The sequence below is a fragment of the Struthio camelus genome, chromosome 1 (genome assembly GCF_040807025.1).
Source record: "Struthio camelus isolate bStrCam1 chromosome 1, bStrCam1.hap1, whole genome shotgun sequence".
NCBI classification, from domain to species: Eukaryota; Metazoa; Chordata; class Aves; order Struthioniformes; family Struthionidae; genus Struthio; species Struthio camelus.
The window spans coordinates 88,026,810-88,032,809 of NC_090942.1; positions in this window are offsets into that span (position 1 = coordinate 88,026,810).

The window sequence follows — 6,000 nt, forward strand, 5'->3', positions numbered from 1 at the left end:
GACAGGATCTCACAAATGCTAATAATCCTTTCCCTTGATCTACTGGCTATGGTCTTGTTAATACAGCACAGGATGCTGTCAACCTTCTTTGCTGCCACGGAACACTGCTGGCTCATATTCATCTTTCTGTCTACCGAGACCCCAGGTCTTTTTCAGGAGAGCTGCTCACCAGCTTGTGAGTCCCCAGCCTGTTCTGTTGCCAGGGGTTATTCCTTCCCAGGTGCAGGACATCATTGTTTTTATTCTTGTTCAAGTTCATAAGGTCCCTGTCAGCCCATTCCTCCAACTTGTCTTTGTCCCTCTGGATAGCAGCTCTGCCCTTAAGTGTATCAGCTAGGATAAGATAAGGCAGAAAACTGCTATAATACGTTCTCTGAGAGGGAAGTATATGATTCTTTGGTATCTGCTATTTCATGATAAATTAATTTTCAGTAAACATTAAAATTTTGAATTCATTCAATTGAGACATAATATAAATGATAATGAAATTTTGTTGGGCTGGTGTAGATGGGAACATCTCATTCCTTTGATGCTTTTTTTGGTGAGACTGACTGAAAGCCATGGTCCCCAGCAGTATATATTTTGCCCCTTAATCCATGGAGAGCACAGCTTACAGCCAGGAGACTTCTTTTTCTCCCTTTACTTTTCTCCTATATTCCCAGATGTCCTTTTTTTCCCCCTGCCAGCCTTCTCACACTCACTTATGCCCAATACTTTGCCATAACTTGGTTGCTTAAAATTGTTGGATGCCTTTCTGTCTCCTTTCATGTGTAGACTGAGGTCCTGTGCCTCAGCCTCTCTTCTTTTTGGAGGGAAGTGGGTCCAGGAAGTCCTCTAGTCTGCAGCTGACATTGAGATAACTTAAATGCAAATAGATGTACTTGTAGCAGCATCAGAAGGGCAGAGAGCTGGAAGTTGGTTTTGTTTTGTTTTGGGTTTTTTTGTTTTTTGTTTTTTGTTTTTTTGTGATCCTATAAAGAAGGACAGGGAAAGATTTCACAGCAGAGCCCAGGGGAACCAGGATGCTTGGATACCTGGACTCATTTTAGACTCTTACCTTTACTAGGCTGCCGCAACCATGTATTACTAACTGCAGCATAGCATGGCAGTGAGACCCAATCCAGTCATCACAGGCAATCAGAGAATGAGATAGCCTCAAGACCAGAGAGGCTGCCAACACCAGTTCAGTTTCTGAAGTATGACATACACAACTGAACGGGGCTGATTCTCAGTGCACTGGCTGCAGTGCTGCACCCTATGCACTATTCTAATGACCAGCTGTCTCCTGCAGACTTCATTCTCCCACAAGACCACTGTCAGCCATGTCAAAGGTCTACCTCCCCCAAGATCCTATTTGACAGCTTTGGATTTCTCAGGGAAGAGCTGAAGCAATTTTATTTTGTGCCCACCAGGTGGGACCAGGAGAAAAAGGAGGTGCTGAAGCAGCTGGTGGAGCTGGCTCTAACTAATGCCCAATGCAGATGCACCAGCTGATTGTGGGCTGTGAGGACTTGATCCACCAAGGCCTGGATACCATTCTTTAGCACTGTGTGGTCATAGTGGTGAGTAGCATGTGGCCAGTCATGCTCACCTCTGTCAACGTCTTTCTCCCCATCTGCCTTGTCAGGAGATCTTCTCCAACAGGAAATGGTGCAGCCAGAGCCTGGCCATAGTCATGGAAAGTGTCCTGGGGCTATGGGACTGATCTTCCATGTTGTTTCCTCCCCTCCCAGCTGGCCATTATGGGGTTCTGCTCCCAGCTGGCCACTATGGGGTTCTGCAAGCCCTCAGGTTCAGGCTGAATGGCAGCACCACTGAGACCAGACCAGTGGTTACAATGTTTGAATGGAAGCTCTTCTAAGAAGCTGCCTGCCATGTCTTGGCAGCTCTTATCGTTGGCACCTGGAACATCCTGCAGCATTGCAGCTGCCCCACTCCACACAGCTCAGCATCACTATTAAAGAGAACAAAAGGGAGCATTTGAGCACATGGAAAAGGTGGTTGGCCATCTCAACAGCTAGTCCACTCCAAGATTAACAGCCCATACACCCCACTCACCAGCCAAACCTGTGGGTCATCTCCTTTTCAGCACTATCTTCCATTTCGTTTTCCTGCCCAGCGCTGCAATCAAGAACAACCCCAGCCTGCCCAAGCCACTGCAGTGGTGCAAATACCACACCTGGTGTGTTTAAGAACCTCTCCCTGCAGTAGCTGAATTCCCCTACCATTTACCTTTGTCCACTATGCCCCCAAGGAGTCTAGCTGATAGTTTATTCCCACATAGGTGCTTCTAGTGTGGTGTGAAGCAGTCCCCTCCTGGCTGAAGAAAGGAGTGACATTTGGGGTTTCATTTCAAATGAATTGGGGCAAATTTTTTTTTTTTTTTTTAATTTCCTTCCCAAAGGATTTGAGGTGGAATCTGGCCATCTGTTTCTAAGTAGAAGGGCTATCTGCTTTCTGCAGACTGGGTGAAAAAACATACATTCTGACTCCAAGCCTACCCTGCTCTTCTCCCCCACCTGGGATAAGGAAATCTCAGTATGCTTCATGAATTCAAGAGGGCCTTCTCCTCTCACCTGGACAGGAAAAGAGCTGAGAGCTTATCAAACACTTCAGTCCAATATTGTCACGCTTCTGAAAGTGTGTTTAAATAACTGGGCCTGATTTCTTGCCTTTGTAGTGTGATCACATGCTCCTTCATGGCAGCAGAGCTACAGAGAGGGTAACTGGATGTAAGAGCAGGAAAGACAAACTGCCTTAGCCACACTGGATGAATAGATAAGAACAGCTGCAAGACGAGGACAAGGGCCGGTACTCCCCATTTCCCACCCCTTTGTTGTTGCAAACTGAAGGAGCAACAGCAAGAGCTGATCCTGCTCTCCCTTCTCACTTCTTCCCTGCTGAAAGGGAGAGACACTAGCCCGTACCAACCACTACAGCCATCCCCATCCCCACCTTCAGCAACACTGCTCCAGCAATCATCACTGCCACAATCCCTCCTGCAGTGAGAACACCTGTGGAAGATCTGGCAAAGAGTCGGTGACTGGCAGAGCACATGGTAGCAGGCCCAGTGTGTGAAACTACACACTGACCAAATTTCCATCAGGGCCATACCCATTTTGTCAACAATGTCTAGCTGCTTCCTGGACAGTAGCTACTCAAGGTTAGCACAGCTTAGATAAGGAAGTAGTAGATTTAAGGGGCCCTTAAGTTAAGTCCCACCTGGGCATCTGACCCATGCGTCCAGCAGCCTCCCATTGGCGACCCCTCCACATGGTTCCCAGGGCTCCCCATGCAGCTTGGAGTGTAACTAAGTCCTTTGTTAAATCTATCCTGTTTAACCCCTCATGAACTCTGAGTATCTCTCTTTGCCAGTATCCAACCCTCTCTTGCCCACCTTGTGGTCACACCTGCTCACCCTCCACTCATCCTGTCTGGATAGTCTCATCCTGTCTCTTCATTCTGCACACTCAGTAGGAACCAGCATTTGAGGAGGTCCCACCTACACACAAAACAGCTATGCTGTTGTCTGGATTACCCAGCGCCTAGAGAGAGAGAACCTGCTGCTTTGCTCCTCCCCTCGACTACTAAAATGAATCTGAGGGAGGGTAACCGTGCCCCATGCCTGCTCTGGTGCCCTTTGAGCTTTTACCTTCCCATTCTACAAAGCGCTCTATTCTTCCTTCTAAGTCCACCAAGGACTTATGTTCTGGGATAAATGTCTTTGCACAACCACATCTCCATGGGCAGGTGGCAGTGACCTATCAAGTGAGGTGGAGGGTGGTCCTGCTGAGAAGCACCAAGAACGGCAACCTCATGAACTAGCCTCAGTAGGAGTTGTGATACCCCTCCTATTTCCCAGCATCTGGTCTGATCTACTGCATTCTCCACTGCTTATCCCAGGACAAGAGTGCTGTGAATTGCCTTCTCTCCCCTATTTCCAGTTTGTGCCTCTTACCACCAGAAGAGAGTGCGGGCCCCCAGAGGCTCTGGTTCTTGAATCTGTTTCCAGAGTCCATCAGGGAGAGAAGCTGAGAAATCCTTCATGAGTGCACAGGGTGGTCAGGGTGCTCTGGCTCATGCTCTACCTGTAGGGAGTGAAAGACAGTGGCTCACACACACATGAAGTGCATGAGGTCACAGCTTCCTCCCATTCCTCCAGATTTTCTTGTTGAGCATCCGCACACACTTCTCCTTACGCCTTTCATTGAAAGCTTTTACCTCAGAGGAACACTCAGTGGAGAGATGCTGCATCAGCTTCTTCCTTACCAAGGTGCCATGCCCAGCATCAGGAATAGGGAGGATTACAGGGGAAAACCAGCCATGCAGGGGGGGCTATTTTCATTCCCCTTTCCTCCTCTGTTTTGTGGCAGAGCCCAAGAGGTAGGATCCAGTGGCTCCTACAGACCCCCCAGGGAAGGAAAGGCTCTGCCCACAGTGCTTCAGATGGTGTCCCTTCATGTCTGTCATTTATTACCTGGGTTCCTTTCACCTTTGCCTCTCTCCTAGCCATTCCTCCCTCAGGTAATTTGGTTCTTCAAGCAACCTATGCTGTATTTGGCTCATTTGGCAGCGATCTTTGTAGCTTATCTCTCTTGTCTTTCCAAATGAAGAAGTCTGAGAGGAGCAGTGGAGCAAATGAAGGTGTTATGGACCTTCCAACATGGAGAGCAGAGCACTAGAGAGGAATCACTGACCAGCACATGAGTGAATGAAATCACACTAGACAGCTGCTTTCAGACCCCAGTGATCTTGCAGTCTCTGTCCCAGCTGCCCTTCCTGATGGCCAGTCTCTGTCCTGCCAGAACAGGGGCCCATCCCAGGTGAGGTCATTCACAGGGGGGAGGGGGCACTGAAAAAGTTGTCCTCAGCCCCTGAACACTTACTGCAGCTGCTAGACAAAACATGGCAGTGCAATAGAGCTGGGGGAAGCTTCTGCCTGTTAGCAGAGAGACAGAGGGAGAGGACACTCTGTCCCTGCCATCCAGCAGCTCCTATTCCTTATGCCTGCCCCCTTGGTTCGCACTCCTGATTCTTTCCTCTTTCCTCTCCTGCCATTTTATCACACATATTGTACCTGGCCTCTTTTCTAGGCATTTCCCCTCCTCAGTACCAGGCCTTCTCATCAGGTATGCTGAATGGGGAGCTGAATGGGGAGCTGGAGGAAGACCTATGCACACACAGTGCCCTGCATGTCCCACTCTACTCCCCTGGTCTAGGACGGTCCTGACATACAAAGGTGACTGGGAATGCCACAAGGCTGAAGACACTTTCATCTGCTTGATGGTCTCCTCTTGACAGAGGAACATAGTCACTCTGTTGCTCTTCCACCTACATTCGCTAAGGAAACTATGGGAAAAGAAGACACTTTCCATGGCCATGCCTAGCCCTAGTGCCTTCTCAACTTTGCTGTGTATTGCCAAGCCTGGCTACAGAATGGCCCCGCACCCCAGCCAATAAGACTCTTTCTGAGTATCTCCTATTCCTGCGGCCCCTGTGGAGGAGACAGCAAGGGACACAGCATGAAAGAGGAAGTCTGGCCTGCTCTGTGTCTTGCTCCTCTGGACCTCAGAGATGGGCTGTGTGATGACAGGGATAGTGTAGGTCAAGCAGCAGCCTCACCCCTCCCCACCCCTCCCCCCCCCCCCCCCCCCCCAGCCTGCAACCCTCATTCTTCTTGGGGAAAGGGAGATGGGAGCAGCGCTTCCAGGGGCCTGTCTCACTTGTCTGAGATGCTGGGAGGCACAGGAAGAATGTCCCTGAAGCAGAGGTACATCTGCAATAGGCACAGCTGGAACATGCACTTTCTGTGACAGTGCTGGAAAAAGACTGAGTGAAAATTATATCACCATCAGTATCTGTTTTGTCCTTTAATCCATGGAGGCCTGAGTTCTCAGGAAAGAACGTTCCTCATCTCCTGTCATTTTTCGAGGTACAGTCCCTGGAAAGGGCTGGAATGTTAGCTTATTAATTCACTGAGTGGTCTAGGAACTCCACAGC